The sequence below is a fragment of the Magnolia sinica genome, chromosome 9 (assembly GCF_029962835.1).
Source record: "Magnolia sinica isolate HGM2019 chromosome 9, MsV1, whole genome shotgun sequence".
Taxonomy (NCBI): Eukaryota; Viridiplantae; Streptophyta; class Magnoliopsida; order Magnoliales; family Magnoliaceae; genus Magnolia; species Magnolia sinica.
Genome location: NC_080581.1, coordinates 81,799,278 through 81,825,388, shown reverse-complemented (window position 1 = coordinate 81,825,388; position 26,111 = coordinate 81,799,278). Strand labels below are relative to the sequence as shown.

Below are 26,111 nucleotides of genomic sequence, written 5' to 3'. Positions count from 1 at the left end.
CTACTACTTACAAAGTTAATATTCTTTACGATGTTGAATCTTTCACGAAACTATCTGATAGCTAAAATATAGCAAAGTCATCAGTTTCTTATATTTATGAATAAATCACTTACAATTATGTAGATGTCAACATTAAAAAAATATAGAGATACTAACATTTCACTACCGTCAACACAAACGAAAAGTAAATACGATTGGGGATCCATGCGTTTAGAGTTGGATACAAAGTGGGAATGGGAATTCTTTTGTGAACTCTGGCACTTTGGACCTAGGAGGAGGAAAATATCTCAAGGGAACTGAAGCACGGGGAAGAATAATGTTTTCGCTGTCCAGTTTTAAAGTCTAAATTATAATAGAAAATCCATCTTGTCCTGTTTCGAAGTCTAAATTATAATAGAAAACTCGTCTCTGACTGAAAATTGGTGTAACATATTTTATGTTAGATACCACTAATCAGTTGAGCACCACCCACCTGGGGAGTCCATAAATGAAGAGACCCACCTTAGTCCACAATCATGAATCCTACCAACCAGCCTGATTTTTGGACCAGATAATATAGATGACTGGGAGCCCCAACTGATCAATGGTTGAAATCTGTTCCAGCGTGCAATGTTGTGATGTTGTTATACAAGTCGAGCTGGGCACAACTTGACCTGGCTCGGCCACTAGTTGACACCAGCTCGAACTCAACTCGGTTCAGTCCTCGAGCTTGACTGGCTAGCTCGGCTTAGTTCGGTCAGTAGCTCGGGCCAGTTCGAGCCGAGATCGAGCATGTGTAGCATTTTCTCAAACACATGGAGTGCACCTTCAATTTCTCAAGGTATGTAAAATAGCAACAAAAATTTACAGGTATTATATCAAACACTCGGTAGGCAACATCAAAATCAAGATACAAGGATATTCGTTTCTTATCCATACCTTCCTCGTCACCAGCTGACACTTTGTTGAGTCATTTCATCAAACACTTGGTGAGCAACATAAATATCAAATTAACCGAGTCACTGAACTAGTTCGATTCGAGTTGGGGTTCGATCCGAGTCGAGTCAAGGTTTTGAACCGAATTGAATCAAGCTTTTTTGAGTTGAGTCGAGCAAGCTAACCAAGCTAACTTGGTTGGTGTACAGCTCTATTCACAACTGTTATAAACACTTCTGTGTTGATCAAACCTCACCAAATTTCATTCACAACTGTTATAAACGCTTTTGTGTTGATCAAACCTCTCACAGATGTTCAACTTACAAAACGCTTAACCCTCGCGATTGATATCATCAACGCATCCTTGTACTAGCAGATGAAACAGTAGAGTCCGAAGAATCTGAATAAAATATAGCTCTCTCACTGGCGTGTAGAGTCCAGAGAATTTGAATAAAATATATTTCTCTCACCGGCGTGTAGCAGCAAGATATACTGATCGAGTCCATCCATATACTGGATCCTCCATTAGTGCAGAATCTCAATGTTAGAATGTTTTAGACATTGATAATGGCAGAAATATATGAAAAAAAAAAGAGCCTACATTCATCTATTGTATTTCTCAAAATTCAAATCACACCAAACATAGCAGAGCCAACCATCAATTCAAAAATTTTCAAAGCAACTAATGATTCCAGCATGATTCAAGCAATATCCAAATGCACCCTTCTGTCAGGGAGGAAAATGACACAACTGCCTGCTCCCAAGACATTTTCCATTTGAATCCAACTGAGATAATCACAAGATTGAAAAGTGGGACACACTTACTCCGATGTTAGAAGATTGGAGGTCGGCAGAGGCCAACGACCTTCACACTGGTGATAAGAGTCATCCACCCTGAATTGCACTATAGGCATTTCATGCCATTACCAATAAGAACAATGTATTAATCAGGCAATGCTGCAGCTGGCTCATCCCATATGCTGCCCAGAATGAAGATATAGGATGAAAAGGAGTTGGACCCATTTTCATTTCATTCATGCTTTGATGTTATTTCATAAACGAGGGCAAGTGGTACATTGCCCTCCATTTAAGACAAGGGGACAGTTGCTACTTTAAAATGCAAACATGTGAATAACACACTGCAATTTGCATTTTGGGTACATCCAAACAACCCTTATGAGGAATAAATGAAAGTAGAAGCAAAGATGGGATTTTTTGAATTAATTGCAATAAAGATCATAACCCAAGTCATGTAACTTAGTTGCCTATTTTCTAAAAAGATTGGACTTCTTCTATTTGATTTTCTATAGATCATACACAAAATACAACCAAATTCTACCATTTTAAAACATAGGCACTATGTAACATAGAATACAATACAAAAAACAAAGAACAAAAAAAATATATTACCCACTATAGCTTGTGAAGGTAAAGACTTCTTATCTCAACTGCCTGTGACAGTTGTAAGCTATGGCGACTGACACAACTGCCCCAACGACTGCAAGGGCTGCATATGTGTCCTGTTCCCAACTCTCGAACCATGTTGGCATTGCACATGCCCTGCGAGTGCAAGCCCCTTTGCCACTATTGCTTGCTCTTACTTTGTTGCTCTTCACCCCCTCTCCATTGACTTGATTGCATTTAATTTTCTCCTTTGGACTTGGATTCTGGCAACAAGAAGAGTTTCCGGCACCTTGGCAGCATCCAACCACATCAATCTGGCTCTCATTCACATTGCTTCCAATCTCAACTGCTTGGGTAAATTCTTTTGCACTTTTCTCTGCATTGGTTTCTTCATTGAGTCGAAATCTGAGGTCCTGGGCCTTCTTTTGGTCCTCCTCCGACAAACCCATCTGACCCCTGAAATCAAAGTCAACATGCACAAATCAATATATACATTCAAACACACATACGTGAATAGCTAGGCACAAAGCATAAGTATCCACAGCTAGAACCCATTCTCGGTAAAAGTTCCTCCAAATATTAGTATGACTTCTTGTTAAAATGCTAGAATTGACAATTCGCAGCATGTGATTCAATTCAGACACGATTGAAATGGTTCATGATTAAACATGAATTCCATGATTAACAGCAATAGTTTTCTTAGATGAAGCATGTAAAATTCTCAAAGTATGGAGAAAAATAATACTTTTCAATTAGTCATAGCAATATGTCGGAGCAAACTATATTGAAGTTATTACATTCTTTGAGATAAATGGGTACAAAATTGTCCAGACGGTGCATTGGTGAGAATTCTTCCATGACATGACCTGCGGTTAGTTTTGGAATATATGGTGTACAACAAGGTGACTTTTGAAAGACTGATTTGCCAACAAGTCCTAGATTATTTCAAATGATAAAATAGTTATATTGCACTTATTTATATTTTTTATTTTCCATTTCTTCATAACTTTATTTTTTTTAACAAATCTTGATTCTTACACGAGTAATACATGAAACTAGGTTTTTTCCTTTAACAAATAACAAAAAATCGTTGAGAAAAAGCCCATCAAACTGAAGAAAACAAAGATCCATCAATGAAATAGATAAAGAGTCCCCGTACAAAGAAAGTTGCACAGACATAAGCGAATCAGCCATATATTAACAGATGAACCTATTAAACTTGAACATTGACATGTGTGTCAGCAGTGGACACAAATAGAAAGATGAGATCAATGGTTGCTTTTGAAAGTCAAATTTGCTGAATGTCCATAAACATTATTTAAAATAATAAAATGTTTATTGCAATTATTGATATACAACAACCGAAAATTATAGCAGTAGTAGATGACTCAATGACAAATTATCTATTGGTAAAATGTATCCCATGGGCTAAAAGATAATGAACATTATGATTTATGGGAGTCACTTTTTACACATCCCTAATTGATTTCCTAACACCCATTTCCATTTTGAGTGAAGTATTTCAAATTTTCAATTCCCACTATTTGGTGTGGCAATGGGTCATGTGAGGTTGGGTTTGGGACGGGTTGGGTTCCAATCATAATGAGATTTAGGTTCAACCCAAACCCAGCCAATTTATTAAAGTGGTTGACAGGCCAACCCAAACCTAACCCACATGACCAATTTAATTAAAAAATATATAAACAAATAAATTAAAAATAATAATATTTGCATTTTGTAGAAAAAATATAAACAATCAACCACATATTTAGATCTCCAAATTACAACCATCATAACTTAAGTTCATAGTTTTTAAAATTACATTATATTATAATATAAACACACATATAGCGAGGAAGCAAGGGGAAATATATTCATGACCGCTGGGTCCGGCCAAGCAAACCCTAACCCCACCCATTTGATTTCGAGTTGACAAAACACAACCCAAACCCAACCCATTTGATTTCGAGTTGACAAAGCACAAACCCAAACCCAACCTATAGGGGAAATGGGTCGACCCAAACCTCACTTTTTGAGTCGGTCCGAGTCATGTTGGCAGGTTGGGTCAAGTTTTGCCTCTGAACCCATAATGAAAAATAGGCCTGAACAAAATGCCATGGTAGTGCGGAAATAGGTTCTAACAACAACACCACCCAAATTTGGAAATAAGTGTCATATATATATATAGCATGTCTAACATGCAAATTTTTTTTGAGAGATATATAATATTAAATTTATTGAAAATCCCGCCAAAGGCGAGAAAAGAAGGGAACATGCAAATATCATACACGGATTTACCAAAGGAGGGCCAGGAGACCTAGGGAACAAACTGATAGGAAAGAGATTTCACATTATAATTTGTAAAAGAACTAAATTCTTCTATGGAAGAACCATAAGAATGGAAAATGATAGAAGAAAGCAAACAAGCATGCAATTTGCAATGAAGTGGTTTAACTCGAAGCGTTTATCGCTTTATCCAAGAAGAATAGCAATGACCTTCTCTGGATAATTTGCCCTCTTTAATGAATGGAATTTTTATTGAAAAGCCACAAAGCAATTACAAGAAAGGAAAAGGCAGAACCAGAGATAATACACCTTATCCAGCTAACCTGAAGCTAAAATGCCCACACATAGGCTCATGTGTATGCATGAACGCACATACATGCACTCGCACACAAACATATACATGCACACACACCCATGCACGCACGCAACATGCACACATGACTGCCTAGAATAAAATCACAATAGGACACAGATCTCAACTATCCTAACATGCATTTATGGGACTTTTAAGACACTCAATTTAGCTAAACCATCTGTAATGGGTTCTAATTTTATAAGTGAGGAAGATGTAAATTGATTAGTTTTGATCAATGAGGAGATTAAGTTATTTCAAATTTGTGAAGGGATAAAGCCCCCAAGCTTAATGGTTATCCTATATCTTTCTTTCAAGTGTTTCAAGAGGAAATATTTCGGTTGATCATTGTTTCTCTTTTCATGGCAACGAAATTACCTGGGCTCCTTGTAGAAGAAATTTGAAAGATGAAGAGATGGATGAATTGATTAGGTTGTTAGATATGCTTTCAAATTGTCATCCATCCATCTCTAAGGCAGAGTTAATGATGTGGCTAAAAGATAAATCTGAAAAAGTTTTGGTAAAATCATTTTTTATGATGATTGATGGCAGTCAAAGAGATCATCCACATCACCATTCAATATTTCTTGACCCACTATTGACCAAACCACCTGGGCGCTGGGTCCAACAGGTCAACGATGACTGCATTTTCCCATAAGGGGACCCGCTTCTATATGTGCCCATATGTAAACCTAGCAAAGGCATTCAAGAATTTCTATTCCACTTCGATGAGAGTTTCTTGTAGTTTATTTGGAAAGGTCATGACTCCTCTCATTGGATATACCCTCTCTTTGGGCAAGTGAATTCCCAACAGTTCCCTCTTCTCTATCCCTTTTTTTTTTTAAGTTCCCTCATATTTGACTTTGTATTTGTATTTGTTGTTGTTATTCATAAATTAAGCTTCCCCGATTTGTGTTATCCTACCTTTGTTTTTTGTGTTCATAAACAGCCCAATACAGGTCGATACAGAGCCGTATCAGTGATATGATACCCGAATCTGATACACCAATTTCAAACCTTCTCATAGAGAAATGACAAACGAAAATAAAGCAAGCCAAACTAATTCCAACATCCCATACTGGCCACTAGGTGATACTCATGTCAAGGAATGCATCCTAATGCACAAAACTCTCTCTAAGAAATTGTATTGCAGTTACTATTTCAATAGTTCTAAATTAAACATAAAATGATTGAATTTTCCTTGGAATAAGAAAGTTTTACCTTTGATACAGACAAGCAGAAAGAAAACAATCAGAAATATTGAAATCAAGATGAGCTAATTCAGGAATGAAAAGTTACCTCCACAGTGCATCTACAATTTCTCCTCTGCCAATATGCTGCTCAAGCAAAACTGGGACATCATTTGGAGTGGCATACCCATACCTGTGAAAAACATAACCAGATGACTAGAATTCCATTTTACTCTAAAACATTTTAGAGAGAGAGGGAGGCAGAGAGAGAGAGAGAGAGAGAGAGAGAGAGAGAGAGAGAGAGGTATAAGGAACATTTGTTGAGATTTTTGCAATACTGTACATGTAAGGCCCACAGTGCAGTGATCCAGATTACAGTCATTTGATCTGATGGACCACACCATGAAAACTAACAAGAGAATATTCTTTTGAGGAATTAACAGAGGCAAACATCTATACAGTGTGGACGATACTACACTGATCCAGTCTGAAGACAATTGATCAATGGATATCATGGTGGTGGACAGGAAGATGCCCTAAAAATCTCACATATTGGACAATAGGCCAAAGATTTATAAGATTTTTTGATATTTCAAAGTTGAGATATCTTGGCCCATCCCCCATCCATGGTGGGGCCAATCAGATCACAGTCTGGATTGCAGAAGGCCCTACTTGTTCAGAATCATGCATCTCAGTAAGCTATACTTCTTCAACTATTTAATGCAAATGAATTTCCCTGAACATTTTGGAAACTAGAAATAAAAGATGAAACCATAAACAAGTGACTGGCATAGAAGATAAGCTATAAACAGTGTATTAAATAGCGTGGTAGCGTAGCGTGTAGCATAGCGTACAAAAAACGCTACGTAGCGTATAAAATAGCGTAAATACGCAGTAGCGTATGCTATAAGGGCTGTAGCGTACACTACACATACGTAGTGTGTAGCGTATATTGCGTACGCCTCAGGACTACCGTAAGAATTTTAAAATAAAAGTCATTTTAGTTAAAAACTTGTTTTTAAATGGTGGTGACTGGGCATCTTTCCTTTTGAGTAGGTGGTGGGGGACTCATATTATAAGTCTTTTTTTTCTATAACTTAAAACAATCGCAATAGGGCTTTCAAACAGCCCTATTGCAATGCCGCAGCAGCCGCAGGTTCCCCATTTTTGAAGCTTTGATTCCAAGATTTCGAAGAGCCCTTTCTCAAATCCGATTTTTGGAGTTCAATCGGAATTACAAGAGCATCATCTTGCTGGAATTTCAGGAGTATTGAAGCCCAAACAAGGGAGAAATCGCGTATCCCTCTTTTCGCAGCCGCGTGGACACGTAGCTCCCAAAAATCAATTTTCAGTTGATTAAATCTCTATTTAAGGTATGTTTCGGCCCTTTAATCATTGTTAATAAGTTTTATTTTTATTTATGCTGAAATGTTGTGTTATTTTTTCATTTTTTTCATTTTTTTTTCTTTTTATGGGGGTTGTGGTGTGTATGGCATGGATTTGACCCATCCAACCATCACGTGGGACACAAGCGTGGGGTCCACTGTGGTGTTCTATGCCACAACCCACATGTGCGGGGGTCCTCTATGGTGTTTTATGTCATGGCCTACATGCGCAGCCATAGCCCACATGCGTGGGGTCCACTATGGTGTGTGGCATGGCCCACATGTGTGGAGACCATTGTGGTGTGTGTATAGCATGGCCCACATGTGTGGGGCCCATAGTGGTGTGTGTATGGCATGGCCCACATGCGTGGGGTCCACTGTTGTGTGTGTATGGCATGGCCCACACGCGTGGCGTTCACTGTGGTGTATGTATGGCATGGCCCACATGCGTAGGGTCCACTGTGATGTATGTTTTTTTGAAGAATGTGACATTTATATATTTTGCTTTTTTCTTACTATTTAATATTTAACATATATATATATATATATAAATAGAAGTATTGTGTAGATTACACTACACGCTACGCTATTTCGCTACACGCTACGAATTAAAAAATAGAAGTATTGTGTAGCTTACGCTACACGCTACGGAGTGTTAAATGCTACGCAACACGCTACCGCTATTTAAAGCACTGGCTATAAATCAAGTGTATGGGTTCCACTTACCAATGACCTGTCAGTTCTCCATCGAGATTTGGACCAAATATAATGACATTTCCTACATATTTATGGCCCCCAATATGTGGAGCAGGGGCTGATAGACACTTTGATGGGGACATCACGCGCACGCACGCCGCCCCCCCTACGCATGTACGTACGTAGGAGGACCCCACCATCGATCTGGCTCGATGACGACGTCCAGGGAGGGCCTCCTAGCTAGAAGTCAAGTTTTGGTTCAGAAAAGTGGCCCGATAGTCAAGAAAAGCCCACCATAGGATCTCATGATTGTGGCCCACTCGTCGGATTGGTTTTATATTTTAGATTTTGCTTATTGTTATTATTTAGAACATCGTGAACGCTTTAGATTTCCTTGTTTGGTTTTTATTTTAGTTTACTTCATCGCTAAGTAATAGGTGTCGCACATGGTGCGAGTTTTTGAGTATAAGGTTCTCCCTATAAATAGGCACCCCTTGTAGTTCTTTTCATTCATTGAAGTTAATAAAAAATTTCTGCTTTATTTTTCTGCTCTCTTCGTGAGTTGTGGAAGAATTCAAAAGCGGGTGCGAAGCCCTCCCTTTTCGAAGGGCTAACTACCGTGGTGCGAAGCCACATCGATCCCAATTCACCCCCATCTTCCATCATCTTTTTTTCCATCTTCCCCCACCATCCGTACTTCTAATTTGTCCTTTTGTTGCATCAGATTTCTTCATTACAGCAGGTTTCCAGATTTTGGCCCGCAGGCGAGCTGAAACTTCGGCGGAGCACCACGCACAAACCGTACATCCGATCGAGCTGAGATTTTGGAGTTTTGGAGTCCATCTCTGGTCGACCAGGGCCAAGGTGGCCTTTTTCTGAATAGTGGGCCCCACACACGTGCGACCGGGATCACACGCACGTCCGTCTGGGCCATTGTTGTTATCCACACACGGGATCATCTTTTGGCTCAGGTTTTTATCCTCTTTTATTCTCTCATAGCCGTTTTTCATGAATCCTAACCCTAGATCACATGATCCCTAATTGATTTGCCTCTTTTTATCACCTTAGGGTTCCTTGAATTGAAATTACGGAATTCCTTGGATTAGAGACTGATTTTTATGCATGAGTAGTTGATTTTATTTCCCTTTGACATTATTGGGTTTATAATTTTTATTGGTCCAGTTCTAGCCTGTGTCGGCTTAGACCCGCATAGATTCCCCTTTTTAATTGAATGTTTGGATTTTCATATGGGACGTGGAATTTGTGTGATTGTTTCTGAATTGGTAGGATCTAAGCCTGAAATCTTGCATATCATATTTAATTTTCCATGTCCTGCATCACACTTGACCTTGCAGGCCACGTGCATCTATCTCTTCTTTGAATTTCATAATGAGAGCAGGACCACAAACACCACATCTCCGATCTCTGCTCCCATGAGAACATACGAAAACGTATGAACCCTTTAGAGTTTCAGATGTTCCAGGTAGCCATTCAGTATCTTTCACGAGTACTTCTTCCACAAATGTGTCGATATCAAAATGCATCAATCCCCTGTAACCTTGCACACGTTTAAAATCAGTGGAACGAATCTAGAAAAATAAAAGGAGAAACGCTACTTGCAGGCAGGCATCAGCAAGCACCAAACATGTGTGGTAGACTGGTAGTGGTAGACAATGGCGATATTTGAGCTTTTCATCAGGCAGGCCCTATGGTGAATGTGGCCGAGCTCAATAAATAGGAGGGTCCACCAATCAGGTGAGCTGCACATGTATGTGGAATGGGGTCACTGGTCATTGTTTTTAACAGTTTTTTTTTTAACAAACATGTGGTAGACCTGAAAAGTAGACAGGACTTATTTTCAGGCCATGGCACTTTCATCGTGGAGCCTGCCTGATGAGCAACCTGGATCTCAAACGTCAGTGCTGCTTTGGCACCTGTAAGGTGCTTGTGTTTTACTCCAGCAAATGGGCACACAGCCCTATGCGACTACCATTCCTCAAAGGAAAACAATGTTGAAACTTCATACGTTTGATGCACAAGCAACCAAAAGGTACTTGAATGTAACATGTGGTCTAACCTGTGTCTAATCATGTCTGGAAAGATCAATACATCTCCATTTGATGTCTCGGTGCCATCATGCCCCTCACATATGGTTAAGCGGGTCTGTTGAAGGAAAGAACGAGCAAAAAGAAAATGAAAAAGAGAGAAAAATAGAGTTCTTTTTTTTTAAGAGGATAAGAGAGAAGGGTTCATCTCTAGCCTATAACAACAGTTGTGTATGCAATTGAAGAATTAATGCAACACAATAATGACTAATTTATCTCTGCCAGGGATGGTGAAAAAGCTGTACTGCCTACTTCTAATAACAATATTATTTATGAGGAATGCTACTTGGCCGACACCAATTAGTTCGGTGAAGGCTTAGATGATGATGAGGAACAAACCTATCTTAGACACCAAGAACAAGTGCTCCATAGATGCCCATGCCACCCACATGTGCACGATAAAAGCTTTTTTCTATTATCGAGTAATGCATCCTAGGCCCAAAACTCATGCAGGTCATGGAGAGCCAATGCATTCCAGAAAAATGAATCGTTACAAAAGTATGACCAACAGTCCACATTCAATGTACATGCAGCTTCCACCTAATGAGTGCACTAGCTCAATTTTTGGACTAGGGCACATTTTCCATGCAGCTAACCTTAATAATGGCCTGAAATGTGTAGTGGTAGAGGAAGCTTTATGTAGAATGTTAGCAAAAGGTGAAGAGGCAGGCCTTATCTCTGGTTTCAAAGAATCACAAGAAGGGGACTGGAAACCCACACAGGGTTTTTGCGAATGGCTAGCACCATGGGTTTGCTCCCCACGGACGCGAGTTTGATTCCCCTCCCTCGGATTACCCGATGCACGTGGTTTGCAAGTGGTTGCGTGCATCCACAAGGATTAGTCTCACCTAAAAAGGAGTGGGGAGTGGGGACCAGATATCTCATTTGTAATTTGCAAATGATACAATTCTATTTTGTGATGCAGAAACATTGATGGTGGATACTTAAGGAAAACTTTGAAATGTTACGAAGAGGTGTCAAGACTAAAGTTTTTTTTTTTTTTTTTTGAAATGTAATATTACTAAGGGTAGAACCCTGGATCACTCACACATGCTACACTATCTCCACCAGCTCATCTAACAAGCGGGGGACTAAAGATTTAGTCCCTGTCAGGACTAACGATTAATGTTAGAAAAAGTGAGAAGCTAAGCATTAGGCTATCCAAGGCGGAAGTATCTACTTCTGCAGATGCATTTGGGTGTGGAATTGGGTCTTTTCCATCCATTTATTTGGGCCTTTGGCAATGCTTAGGAAAAAAGGCAAAACATTTGTGGAGTAGGGTAGTTGAAAGGTTCGAGGGGAAGTTATCGACGTGGAAGAGCCGCCATCTGTCAATTGGAGGTCGAATCACTCTTACCAACGCAGCTCCAACCTTCCCCTCTACTTCGTGTCTTTATTTAAGTGTCTGAAGTCAGATTTGGATAGGCTGGAAAAGTTAAGGCATGACTTCTTATACAGAGAGGCCAAAGAAAAGCATAAATTCCACCTACTAGAGTGAGAAGAGGTGTGCGATTTATTTTCTGATGTGGGGAAAACATTAGAGTGTTGGAGTCTATGGATGTGGCAATGCTAGGAAAGTGGTAGTGGAGATTTGGATCCGAAGTGGGCAAGTTGTGGAAAGAAATTATAGTTTCCAAATATCGTGTCCAAGCAAGGGGCGAGGTAAAGAAGACAAGAACATTTTCATGCTTTCTGGTTCTACGATGCACCTTCCAAGGTGGCTTTTTTGTTTGGTTAGTTGGGTAAAAGAAAATCTTAATCATAGACAATCTCCAGAAAAGGTCTATGATCCTCCCCAACATTTGCCAAATGTGTATGAACAATGCAAAATCGATAGATCACCTTTTCATTCATTGCTCTTTCATGCAGCAAGTTTGACTCGCGTTTGTAACATCTTTTGGTGTTGACTGGGTTATGCCACAATCAGGAGTAGATTCACTTTGGGCTTAGCACAACAGGTTTCTGAGGAAAAGTCAGCATTGCGCCTTGTCTTGTTATCAGTTTTTTAGAATATATGGGGTGGATCGTAATAGGCGATGCTTCCAACACAAACATGGCTCATGGGAAGTAGTAGTTTGAAAATCCAAAAGAAATGTATTAGAATGGGTATCTGGGTTAAGAATGTAAATGTTTATGTAGTTTCATCCTTATTCGGGTTGTAATTTTTGGTTGTATCCTTTTACTGCTTTGATTTTTGTCTTTGCAACTATTCAATGGAAACAGATGTATTACCCTTAAACAGAGAGAGAGAGAGAGAGAGAGAGAGATCCTCTACGACTTCAATGAAGGGTCCCATAATCAATAAAAGGATATTTACACACACTAACTACCATTTTTTTTTTAAGAGATAACTGATACTTTATAAAGAGGAAAAAACAGCAAAAACAAAGGGGAGGAGATCAGGCCGCTGAGGTGACGGAATGATCACCCTCGAAAAGGAAAAAGATTACAACCATCTAAGTTAATACAGATAGAGGCCCATTCAGCTAAATAATGATGAACTCTACATCGTCCTGATTCCGGCGAGTTAGAGATATCGTTGAAGCACGTCCCATTTCTTTCTTCCCATATTGCCCACTAGACAGCCAGGAGGGCCATTCTCCAAACAATAGTCTTTTCCTTCCCGAGGGAAGGGCCATGCTAAGCTTTAAGAAGCCGATTCGTCGAATCTGGAAACACCCACGCTAGACCGAACCACTGTAAGGTTGCCGTCCAAACCCGCTTGAAAAAGGGACATTGGATGGAAAGGTGATCTACTGACTCCTCATTAGTCAAGCAACATAGGCAGACATTTGTGAGAATCATTCCCCTCTTTCTTAGATTGTTGACAGTCAGAAACTTCTCCTTACCCACCAGCCACCCGAAGACTGCTATCTTAGGGGGAACTTTATACTTCCACACATGATGGGTCATTAAATCAGCCGAGGGGAAGGGGATACTACTGAGGCAGCAGTAAAAGGATGAGGTGGAGAACTTTCCCAGCTTGTCGAGACTCCAAAGGAGCCTGTCTTCTCCAGACAGATCTGGATTAGTACTGCTGATACACCCAAGAAGAGCTGCCTATTCTTCAATCTCCCTATCTAGCAGATTTCTGCAGCAGCTAGGATTCCAAATAATTTCATCCCCTCGAAAGGAATAGCAGTCGGCTACTGATGCACCAGGATTAGGAGCTAGACGAAATATATTAGGAAAACCATCTTTTAGGGCCACATCTCCCACCCAAGTGTCTTCCAAGAACTAAATGTTCTCTCCCTTCCCTACAGCAAATCTAATTCCTTTAAGCACCTCTTTTTTGACAGATAAGACATCTTTCCAAAGACAAGAAGCATGATAAGCTGAGGAATCTTTGATCCACCATCCTCCCGCTGAACAACCGTATTTGCACTTGATTAACGTATTCCATAGAGTCCCTTTTTCCGTCCCTAACCTCCAGGTCCATTTACCTAGAAGGGCCCGATTCATATCTTTCAGATCTCTGAGCCCTGCTCCTCCTAATTTCACATGATTACACACCTCCTTCCATTGAACAAGGTGAAATTTTTTCTTCTCCTCTTTCCCATGCCACAGGAAATCTCTTCTCAATCTCTCTAGCGTCGACAGGATCGAGGGCGAGCATTTGAAGAGGGACATGAAGTACAAGGGCAGATTCGAAAGTGTTGATTTAATCAACGTGAGCTGACCACCAAGCGACAAATATCTGCATTTCCATCTGGCTAATTACCTTTCAAACCTATCGATAATTGTCCCATAAAATCTTCGGGGGCTTGCCAATACAAAGGGGGAGACCAACAAAGGTGCTCGGAAAATTTCCTGTGGAGCATTGAAAGAAATCAGCAAATTGATGCAGCTCTTCCTCCTTCATATTCACACCGAACATCTTAGATTTTTCCAAATTGACTTTAAGGCCCGAAGTAGCTTCAAAACATCTGATGATTGTACGCAGATTGCTGATTTTATCAAAATCTGCCTCACAAAAAAGGAGGGCGTCGTCTGCAAATTGGATGTGGGATATGAGATCATTCATACCTTTAACCCTGAAGCCACTGATAATACCTTCTTCTTGGCTTGATCTCAACATTCTGGATAGGGCCTCCCCGATGATAAGAAATAGGAACGGAGACAGCGGATCACCTTGTCGAAGGCCTCTCGAGCTGCTAAAGAACCCTTTCGGGGAACCATTGAGGAGGATCGAGAAATAGGCGGACCGTAAACATTCTTTAATCCAACCATTCCAATTGGACCCGAACCCCATTCGAGACAACATATATTGAAGAAAGTCTCAATCAACATGATCATAAGCTTTCTCAATATCCGACTTGCAAAGAAGACTCCTTAGATCCCGATCTATGACTCGAGTCCAAACATCCGTAGGCGATAAGAGCGTTGTCGATGATTTGCCTTCCCGGGATAAATGCACTTTGGTTTTCTAAAATAATGTTGCCTAGAACCCCTTTCAAACGAGACGCCAAGACTTTGGCCAAAATCTTATACGAGCTTGACCAGAAGATTGATCAGCCTAAAGTCCTTCACAGAATCAGCACCCTGAGACTTGGGAATGAGAGCAATAAAGGAAACCCCTAGAGCTATCGAAAGGCGACCTCTGGCGTGAAACTCTGAGAAGAAAGCCATCATGTCTTCCTTAATCACTTCCCAAAACGTTTGGAAGTGATCGGAAAACCGTCAGGACCAGGAGCCTTATCTCCTCCTAGGGCGTCCACTGCCCCTTAACTTCTTCAGGCGAGAATTGAGCTTCAAGACCCCTGGCTTCCACTTCAGAAATACAATCAAAATGCAAAAGGTCCAACTTGGGCCGTTGCCATCCTTCGCTATGAAGGAGATCAGAACAGAACCGAACTACCTCTTCCGAGATACTGTGCTTATCTTCTAGTCGAACCCCATTAACCACAAGACTACAGATTTTGTTACTTCTGGCCCGAGCACTAGCGATACAATGAAAGAACCTAGCATTTTTATCTCCTTCTTTAGTCCATTTAGATCGAGATTTTTGTCTCCAAGATACCTCATCCTCAGACATCCTGGCTGCATAACTTCGAGTAAGATGAATTCTTCTGAGAAGTGTATCTATTGACATCAAAGAATCTTCAATGTTGCGATCAATCGACTGCAATTCAGCCAGAATTTGGTATGTCTCCAAATCCCTTTTCCTGAGATCATTGGTTTTACACCCCTTAATGTTTTCCTTGAGCATTTTCAGCTTAGTACCTAGCCTGTATCCCACGAACCCTTCAACATTGAATCCTATCCACCAGTTCCTGATCATAGAATGGAAACCTTAAACCTTTAACCAGGAGATCTTGAATCTGAACGGCTTTGGCCCCCAATTACCAAATTCGACATCAAGGAATAGCGAACTGTGATCTGAGGTAGCTTTCGGCAAGAGAGATTGAGAAACGGAGGGAAGGCTTCTGTCCACTCGACTGAGATGAGGAAACGATCCAACCTAGCAAGAATCGGGGTGGTCCTACCATTCGACCAAGTGAATCTGGATCCAGACAGGGGGAGATCCACCAATTCCTGATCGTCAATCCATTGCAAGAAAAAGCGCATGGAAGAAGAAACTCTGCCCCCACTGGACTTTTCTGCCACATATCTCGTAACATTGAAATCACCCCCTATGCACCACGGGCCGTCGAATTTGAACCTAGCTTCATACAATTCTTCCCAGAACTCTTTCCTTCTGTCCTCCTGATGTAGACCGTAGACTGCTGTAATAAGACAAGAAATCGAAAGCAATCTCTTTAAGGACTATCGATACAAAGAATGATCCATTCCAGGATTGGAGAAGGAACCAAGATAAAGATTTTCCATGCCGCCAGGATTCCTCCAGCATGTCCAATAGCGTCCAGCGTGACCCACCTCGCGCCTTTTTCTTTCCAGAGCGTACTTAGCAGAGAATCAGAGAAATTCTGAACCTTGGTTTCCTGAAGACAGATGATGTCCGCTTCACATCTCTCACAAATATCTTTGATGATCCTTCGCGTGTTTGGATCCCACCCCTCTAACATTCCAAGAAATAATCTTCATTTAGGAAACTGATCTGCCTCGAGGACCTCCTTTAATGCAATTCCGACGAACCCCCTTGGACGAGCGGGGGCTCGTGTGCAAACTGTGAGGCTTTTTCTTGTTAATCGACTTGGTGGAGGGCCTATTCGAAGATCTCGAAGCCATCCGCGGTCACCCACGGGATTCTATGCAATGGAAAAGGGCTACAAAGTCCTCTGGGTAGTCGTCGAAAGATAAGCCTATGGCCCTTCCCACATGGCCCATCATGTCTCTAATCCATTTTTTCTTTTAGATGATGTTGATTAGATCCGCCCTTTGATCTTCAAAATCCTTTCTAACCAGTTGAGTTCTTCCCGTTTCTTCAAAGACCAGTCCCACTCTGATCTGAAAGAGTTTTGCTTCTGTGATGTGATCTCCATTGTCTTCGTGGAAGAGGGTAATGAGACCTCTTTCTGAAAGGCCCTCTGTAGAGGACGAAAGACTTACAGGTGAGATCTCACAATACGAAGACCAGGATTGAAAATCTCTATCACCTTCTGATAGATCTTCACCTTCCATATTTTTGAGCGATTGGCTGGATTGGTTGAGAGTGGTAGAGTTCTTCCTCAGCGGAGAGAGAAACGGCAGGTACATGGAGTGGTGTTGGTTCGGGCCATCACAGACGCGGAGACGTGTCTCCATCTCGAATGGCAATGAAATAGTGTCATCATTACTCCGAGCATCGAGACTTGGGTCTGCAGCATCCGAAGCTACATTGTCAAACCTAAAGCTCGTATCGAGTCTGCTTTTCGACTACCGAGCTGGCATCGGGGAATCGAACCGGCATTTCGAAAATCGACAATCCCGAGCCTCCCGACTTTTCAATAATCGCGTCTTCCAAACCTCTCAGTTCAAATGCTCCCAACCCGGACAATTCTCTTGATATCTGCCACGCGTCCCTACGAAGCAGCCAAGCTCAGCCACTATCCCAATGCTCTAAGAATCGTATCGAATCTCGAGATCGGGTAAGTTATGTGGGGTCATCTCTGACGATCACGTACGTAGGGCTAGGATATCTATCTTCTGCTTCGAACATGTGTCTATCGGTAAAGGAGATGAGCTTTGAATCGGCCCAACGAAATTTATACCGTCCATAGGAGTACTACTCCCTTCTACAATACGACACGTGTCTGTCAAAAGGTATGGTACTCTAGTATTACATAGGTTTCCAATACCACTCGGAAGGGGTGGTCCTCTTGAGCAAGGAGGACATACACCTTCGTCTTCAACTCTTGCTTCACTATTCGCGTCCGTCGATACCTAAGACCCTTTGGACCTCCAAATGTCTCCCTAGTGGGGGATTGGGTCATCTTTTCCTCTCTTGTTGGATCGGAAGGATGAGTTTTCTACCCTCGGCCGAAGCGTAGATGAAAGACGGAAGAAACTTCCCCTTTTTACGTCGCACCCTAACTCTGATAACCCCCATATCCTCTCCTTGCTTTGTCTTGGGGTCGATTTCAATGAAACTGCCCAGTTGGGATGTTGCTGCTAAGAAGAAGTCTTCGATCCGGAGTTCTAAGGGAACTGACCAAATGAGAATCCACACATCTTCGAATCCGAACGCGGAGAATTCCGCCCAAGTCTAAATGGAGAAGATCGGTCCATCTTTGTGCAACACCGCAGCCATAATCAAGAGGTCCGGATTCGCACCTAGATCAACCTTGATCCAGAGTTCGTTGAAACCTATAGGTTTAATAATGTAATTCTCCGGTGTAAGTCTGCAACAATCATAAATCCAATCTCTGACTTGAGCTATAGAAGCCCCTTCTTTGATGAAGGCCACTACCGAATTAGAGAGTTCGATTTTGGAGCGATCGAGAATATCTTGGTTAATGATCACACAAGGGACTTCGCTTGATTCTTCTAACGACTCTTCATTGGTCAATACCGTCTTTCGGCTGGTGTCTTCTCTATCCTTCCCGTCTATCTTTGATTTTGTGAGCACCTCCTTGAAAGAAGAATTTCCTTTCTGATACAAGCTATCCAGATTGGGTTCCCTTCGCACTACTGGGGCCTTTTCTGTCTGTACTCTCCTGCACCCTTTTTACGTTTCAGTTCCGGACCGAACCTTGCTCTCTGGACTAGCATTTTCACTCCCCCAAAGCTTTCGCCATGAAGAATCTCAATCGCCTTGGCTAGTTCTCTCTCCGAACTCATTCTCACTAAAGCAAACCCCCTGTAAAATCCGTTTTGTTCATGTCTAGGTCTCACTACATCCATCACTGTTCCAGCTCTCCCAAAAACTCTTGCAAAGTTGATGGGTAGCCAGCCTTCCGGGAAACCTTTGACAAAGAGGGTTGGGTAGCTATCGACATCTTTTTTCTTATCGATATGATTCCTCTTCATAATTAGTGTCCACTCACCTTCTCTAGCCATCGCTATATCCAGCGAAGATGCTGGAGAGATGCGCATTTCCAGTTATTTCCTCATCTTGAGAGAGAGCCCGGCAGTTGCGGGAGCTCAAGAATCTGATGAGCAACCCGAAGGGAGCCCGGCAGCTGCGTGAGACTATTAGCTTCCTCTTGCGATTAGACAAACATTTCCATAACCTCCTCTCGACAAACTAACTAACTACCATTGTTTGCCTATGATGTTAATTCCTCCATTCGGGAATCAATACCAAGTGACAACAACACCAAACATCACTAAAAGAAAGACAAATTTGTCAAGTTTCAAGACAACGAAAAAACTATGTCTGGATTCACATAAATGGGAGTAATAATTGCAAAGAACTTATTATCATAGTCATCTAAGCATTATCCAATTAATTGGGGTCAGTTACAAAGATATTATAATGTTGTTAAAAAATGTATAGCATCATTTGGTCTTTTGCTTGTTATGAGAACACTCTCCAAGTTCAGGAGTTCCTCAAGGACAGCAAGTTACAAGTAGCAAATGGTCTCAAGCCTACCATACTTGTCAGTAATTATCCATTTATCTTCATATATTTCTGCATTACTTCGGGTTATGCAAATAATGTTTCGTGACATTTTTGGTAGTTGGCTATGATAGGATGGAATCATAAAAGAAGAGATGTAGGGTGGCGCAAGCATCACCTTCCCACCATTCACTGTACAAAGAACCTCCAAGGTTAGACTTGGAATTAAAAATCAGGGTGAATTTCTTCAATGAATTTCTCCTATGATTATCGGGCAAGAGGACACTTTCAAAACAGTCCAAAAACTGAATCACCAGTAGTGTAGGTATCAGGCCAACAAGTAAATTCATCACACACTCAAGCCTTGATAATATTAAAATTGTTTGGTGCATAGCCAAAGGTCCTATGAAGAAACATGTGATTGATCTAGATGACTAAAACTCCCACATAACTCTCTCCAAATATCAAAAAGCCACAGTGAAACAAAGATCTAACTCATCCCTCCAAACCTAGTCCCCACATCAATTTCCATAGAAAATCAATATCATCAAATCAAAATCCAACCACTTCTACTCCAAAAGTCAAATCTGATTCATTATCTCAGGAACTCAAAACATTACAAATCCCAACGTTTCCAAACAAACTAGAAAGGAATATGTGTGTGTGTGTGTGTGTGTGTGTGAATAGGAGTTTAAAAAAATAAAAAATAATAAAAAGAGCACAACAAATCAATACATCTGAAAACCATATTGCATTTCCTCCAAAATCAAAAGCCACCAGTACCATCCAAAACCCAAAAACCATTCTTGAAGAGCAAAACCTACCTGCTACTTTTTATACTAGAGAAACATGTTCCATGTCCAAACTTCAAAATCCAAATAACATAATTCTCAAAACAAGGACTTACATGCAAATTATTTTCAAATAATTAGGCAACAACAAACCAACACTTAAATATTTTCCAAAACCTTAATCACAACACAAAAATTTAACCCTAAAGAATGAAATGTTCAAATGTGGTGAAGAACACTAGCTCAATTTAACATCTCTAAAACTGTTGTTCTGCAAAATTCGACAATTGTCAAGGAAATTGATGAGGACAGAGTATCATGTACGCCTTTGCGCACGTATCAGAGGATGAGGTGGGCTCCAATCTCTCTGTGGCTAGGTGAATATCTATGTTGAAGACCCCATGGGGGTGGTGAAGCTCTCTCTAATGGTGATTTTCTCCAAAAAAAAAAAAAAAAAAAGGGCCGTCTCTTTGTTTTCTCTTCTTCATGAGATGTGAAGACTAGTTCTGTGCAATTTGGAGCAATGATCGATTTGATGCCTATCTTCAATCACGGGAATGCGATGCTTCCAGTTATCCACCTTTGAGTCTTCCATCTTCATTCGAGGTATTTTGTTGAAATCTCTTCTTTTCTTCACCCTAAGCCATCTATAAACCTTCCAAACACCTTCATTTCTTCTTCATTATCATTTCCATCAAAACCTCATGATTACAAACCAAACCCAAGCCGACCAGACCCCACACGTTTGACCGTACAACCATACGTGCGAGCCCATGAGTTGGTCCATACAGATCTTTATTCCCCTTGCATCTTTTGATTTCCCCTTCAAAACCCTTTCATCCATTGTTCAAAACCCTAACCCTACTCCTAAAACCCCAAATCTCCCAATTTTCCCAAATTCCTAAACCCTGGATCCCCAAATCCTTCAATTAACCTAAAATCCCTAATTTCCCTACATCCAAAACCCTAATTCACATCTCATACTACCTAAATCATTTAATCCCTTCATCCAATTCCTCAATTTAGCCCTAATTTCACCTTTTCCCCAAACTTCCCTAATCCTAGCTTCACCCACACCCAAATCTAGTAAACCCTAGGTAGTATTAAACCTTCCCCTTTACAATAGACATAACCATATGATTATTTAGACGTCTCTACATCCATTAAATCCTAGTTTTCCATGTTTAATGATCATGTAAGACGATACTTGACAACTTAGGCTTAAACTATGCATGCTTTCCTCTTAGAAGCTTGATATTTGTGATGGTGTTAGCAAGATTTGTGATTTTTATTAATTAATTTAATTTTGTTGATTAATCTCACACATTATTTGATTTCATGCATTGGTCCTGCATCAGAAGTCCTAAGAGTCAAGCTGCAGATATATCAAAAAGATTCAAACAAAACCATGTTAATGTCCAAATATATTTTGAAACCCCAATCCAAATCATTGCAAATATCTAAACTCAAAACCGATGAATAGTTCCAAATATTTCCAAAACCCAAATCCTGTTTCCTCCAAAAGTCCAAGCCACCAATAATCTCCAAAATCCAAATTCATTTCCCCTAAATATCAAAATCCACCAATAATCTACAAAAACCTTTCGAAAAGAAAACCCATTTCGTCCAAAAATCAAAACTCACCAATGATCACCAAATACCTTCAAAACCCAAACCCCACTTACTCCAAAAATTCAAAACCCACCAATAATTCTCTAAATGCCTCCCATCAAGGACTATGGACGCGACAGTATGGGTGGTATCGGATGTACAAGGGCCAAATAGAGAAGTTTGAAGGCCGACTTTTGAAGTGAGGAAAAGTCAATCAACAGCAGGTTTGGAGGGCCCATGGTGTATTAAGGGCAACTTCAATGTGATCAGATTCAGCTCAAAAAAGCTCGGACGCTCAAGCAAGCTCACCAGATCAAGGGAGTTCAGAGAATTTGTTAGCTCATGCAAACTAATTGACCTTCTGTGAAGTGGTTGACTATTCACATGATTGGATAACCAAAAACCCTGCGATCCTTAGAACGATGGACAGTTTCCTTATCTATGGGGAGTAAGGTATTTTGTATCGGTAACAGTAACGGTTATGATCACCACCGTTACTGATACAGGTATTGGCCGTAACGATCAATATGTGGGCGTAACGACCGCTATGACCATGGTGTGTCGTAACAACCGTTTACACATTACGAGGTCATAAAGGCCATAATGGCCATTATGGAAAAAATAACCTGTAAAGCCTATGTTACGCCCCTTGTAAAGGCCGTAACGGCCCCATTATGGTCCGTGAAAGAGGCCGATACAGGTTTCGCAGGTTTTTTCTTTCAATTTAAAAAAAAAAACAACAACAAAAGAAAAAAAAAAAACAAACAGAGAGAGACCGTAACGGTCGTTACAACCCGTATCGTAAAGGTAACAATGGTGGATGTTACAGTCACCATTATCATTACAGAATTCCTTAGCTATGACTCCCTTAACGGTTGAAAATTCTTTTTGCTCGAAAAATTCTAAATGGGAGATGAGTTGTAGAATATATATATATATATAGAAAATTGAAAATAAGTAAATATTCCAAATATGTATTCAATTTTTCTTTTGAACATGTTTATGGTAGCGTAATTGATAAGGACATCTGAGAACCTATTCAGGTGTACTAGAGACGGATGCGACCAGCCACATCAGTGCAGCTCTCTTTGTGGATGGGAGACGAGTTCCAGATGGGGCCCGTCGGGCCATTTTGAAGACCCCGCATGCATTGGACGTGCATCAGGAAGACCCGACTTAGGGATGATGCATGTGGGCTGCTTAGGAGAGTTTTAGCAATAGAATTTTTATTTTGTGTCGATCCAACCGTTAGATCTTGTCAATCAGGCCATCGGGCCACCAGATCTTTTAGATCTAAGCCCCTTGGATTCTAATCTTGTTTCATTTATGTTTTTTGTTATTTTTAGAATTTATTGGACAGTCAAGATCGATGGTAAGTGTTTTACTTTGCTTATTTTGGATGGTGGGCTATGTCACTTAAGTGAGTGGCATATTTGTAATTTTTTTGAAGTTTTAATATAAAAGCAAAGGAGAGGTGGCCGTCCAACCCTAATGGGATCTTGAAAAAATAAAAGAAAAAAGCTCCTTGTGTTGAAAGGGTATTCTTCCTCTTTGTTTTTAGGGTTTGTGAGAAACCCTCCCTTCCAATTGAATTGTGGAAGGGTAGAGGCTTGCTTGGTGGTGGATTCCTCCAAGGTGCTTTCTTCCCCTTTCTCTTCTCTAACAAGGTAATCCACTTCTTCTTTTCCTTTTTTTCCTTCCCTTACAACTCTTCTAAACCCATCAAAACCCAACCCAATTCACCTTTCTCTTTTCCCCTACCCATTCACGCATGGACCCACACGCACGTGCGTCCGTACGGGTTGCCACATGTGGGCCCCTTTTGGTACTTTTCCCTCCTTGATTCCCCTCCCAAACCCTACCTAATCCATAAATCCCTTGATCCCTAATTCCCAAAAAAAAAAAAAAACACAAATCTCAATCCCTATATCCCAAAACCCTAACGAAAATCTCATTTTTTTGTGTAAATCGCATTCCCTTTCCCAAATCTGATTTTATTGGCGCCATTGTCTTTTCAGGTGGTTGTTGCACTACTCATGATAAATTGGAAGTATGGACTTCCACGTGGGCCACTCTCGTAATCTTTTATATTTTCGTACACCGCGTATGTGTTAGCCTAGGCCCTTTGTGTTACAAATTTGACTTTTCTAAATCTATTAGTTGTTAGTATCTGTGTTTAAATAAGATATTTGTTTAGTTGTTAGTATTTATGTTTATCTTGTCAGCTAGGTAAAATTTTGTAACTCTATTTATGTAATTCTTTCAGGAAGTAATAAAATACCATATGATTTTTACATTTAACCGTGTTTTACACAAGAGGACGCCTGGAGCAACATGTGGAGCACTTGGAGAAAGCATTAGATCATATGAACACCTAGTTTAAATTGATCAAACAAACGTTGGAGCACCTCATCTTGCGGCTTCCCCCCACCACCAATAGAAAGCACTCGGGGATCAAAGAATCTAGTGCTGCAAATCCAAACGGACAAAGAGACGAAAGGATTCAACCACATTTCGCTCGGATTGATTTTTCACGCTTTGGTAGATTCAATCCATTAGAGTTCATCTACAAATTTGAGCAATTTTTTCGCTACCATCAAACCGTAGAAATTGATAAGGTTCTCCTTGCCTATTTTAACATGGATGGGGAATGACGGAGGCCATGTTGATCCGTTTTGGGCCAACCGATTACAAGAATCTTGATGTTATTTGGGGGAAGTTGGAGCAAGGAACAGGGACCGTCCAAAGCTATCAAGACGAATTTGAGCACCTTACCAATTGCATTGAAGGGTGGTCAAATCGAGCTCTAATGGGCATGTTCATTCAAAGGCTATGTGATGAGGTTAGCCAAGAAGTGTTGATGTTTCGACCCTCTACTCTATAGGAGGCAATGGGGTTGGTCGCCAGGAGGAAAAGCTTGCATGCTTGAGAATGTCTTCACGACCAACACCTAATCATGTGCCAACATAGACAGATACGGGAGGGTATATAAGTATAGGGTCGAATGTTGCACCCATGCAATCCCACCCGAAAACTTGGCCTAGAGCAGTCATGGCTCCTATTAAAAAGATACAACCGAAAATATGAGGATCAGACGCGATCAAGGTCTTTACCATTACTAAGATGAACGCTTCACACCAGGCCATCATTGTAAATAAATGCAAATCTTCATGATTGAGGAACCAGAACCGCCCAATTTGTTACCAGTGGAATCTGGCCCTGATTTGACAGTGAAGGTTTTCTGGCATGCCAAGTGAAGAGGCTACATGGGAACTATGGAGTGATCTTCTTCTTTTTTTCACGTCATGAGTAAATGGACAAGCTTCAGGGTGGGGCAATGGTACGTGCCCAACCTACAAATCCAGCATGCTGATGTATCTAGTAGTTGCTGTTTTTACTCCTCTAAATTAGGAAATTTACTTAGTTGTTAGTATTTGAGTTTAAATAGGTTGTTAGTATTTGTGTTTATTTTACCAGCTAGGTAAGATTTTGTACCTTTTTTTATGTAGTTCTTTCAGGAGTAATTAATATGAGATGATTTAACCTTTAACCGTGTTTTACACAAGAAGACACCCTTCCCCTCTTTCACATGGGATTGATAGGGCTTGAACCCTATCATCCACCAGACCCCAAAATGAACTGGCTAAGCTGCAAAACCTCTCCACGAACTGGCAGGCCCCCCATTGCCCATCAATACAAAACAAGATCAACGGTTAAGATTTGACAGGCAAAGATTCAGTAACACAAAACCCAAAGTCATCAACCACAGGAGCCACCAGATGAACGGTTCCAACCAACAATGAAAGACAATCCGTGGACTACAATTATCAGGTAGCAGAGCAGACTACTAATCAATCCACGCGAGAGAGAGAGAGAGAGTTACCAGCTTCTTCATCTCGCCCTTCCTTACAGTCATGGCCGCCGACAACAGCCGTGGAAGCCGATCGAATTCCGCAGTCTCACGTGGGGTGGCCACACCTGCGGATTCTTGTAGCAGAGGAACACGTGCCTCTCATAGATCTGCACCGTCCCTACAAGCGGGCCCTGCCGGAACTCCGGCCGCAGGGACCCGAACTCGACATCACTGCCGCCGTCGCCACCCCCAGCAGAAAGCAAGCCGTCGTTCTGGAAGCGTCCGGAGGCGCTGCCGATCTGAGAATTCCGATCGGCGAGAAATGAATCAGCGGCATCAGAAACTGGGATCGGAGAAGATGAAGGATTGAGAAGGACAGAGGATCGTCTCTGCTACTGTTGCTGCTGTTACTGCTCGCCATGGAGAGGGTTGCGAAGGGTATTCTTGGAATTTCTTTGAGAGAAGAGGAAAAGGCAGAAGGGTATTTGTGGAATTTTGAAAGATACCGGAAGAAGGAGAGTGTTTGTGCGAATGAGAGTGAGACATGGAAGAATAGGTTTGGATTTCATCCAATTAAAATGT

General features: G+C 41.0%; 1 pseudogene; it reads right to left on the bottom strand.

Moving 5' to 3' along the window:
• Positions 1-2,277: 2,277 nt before the first annotated feature.
• LOC131255862 (uncharacterized) lies at positions 2,278-26,111 on the bottom strand (annotated as a pseudogene).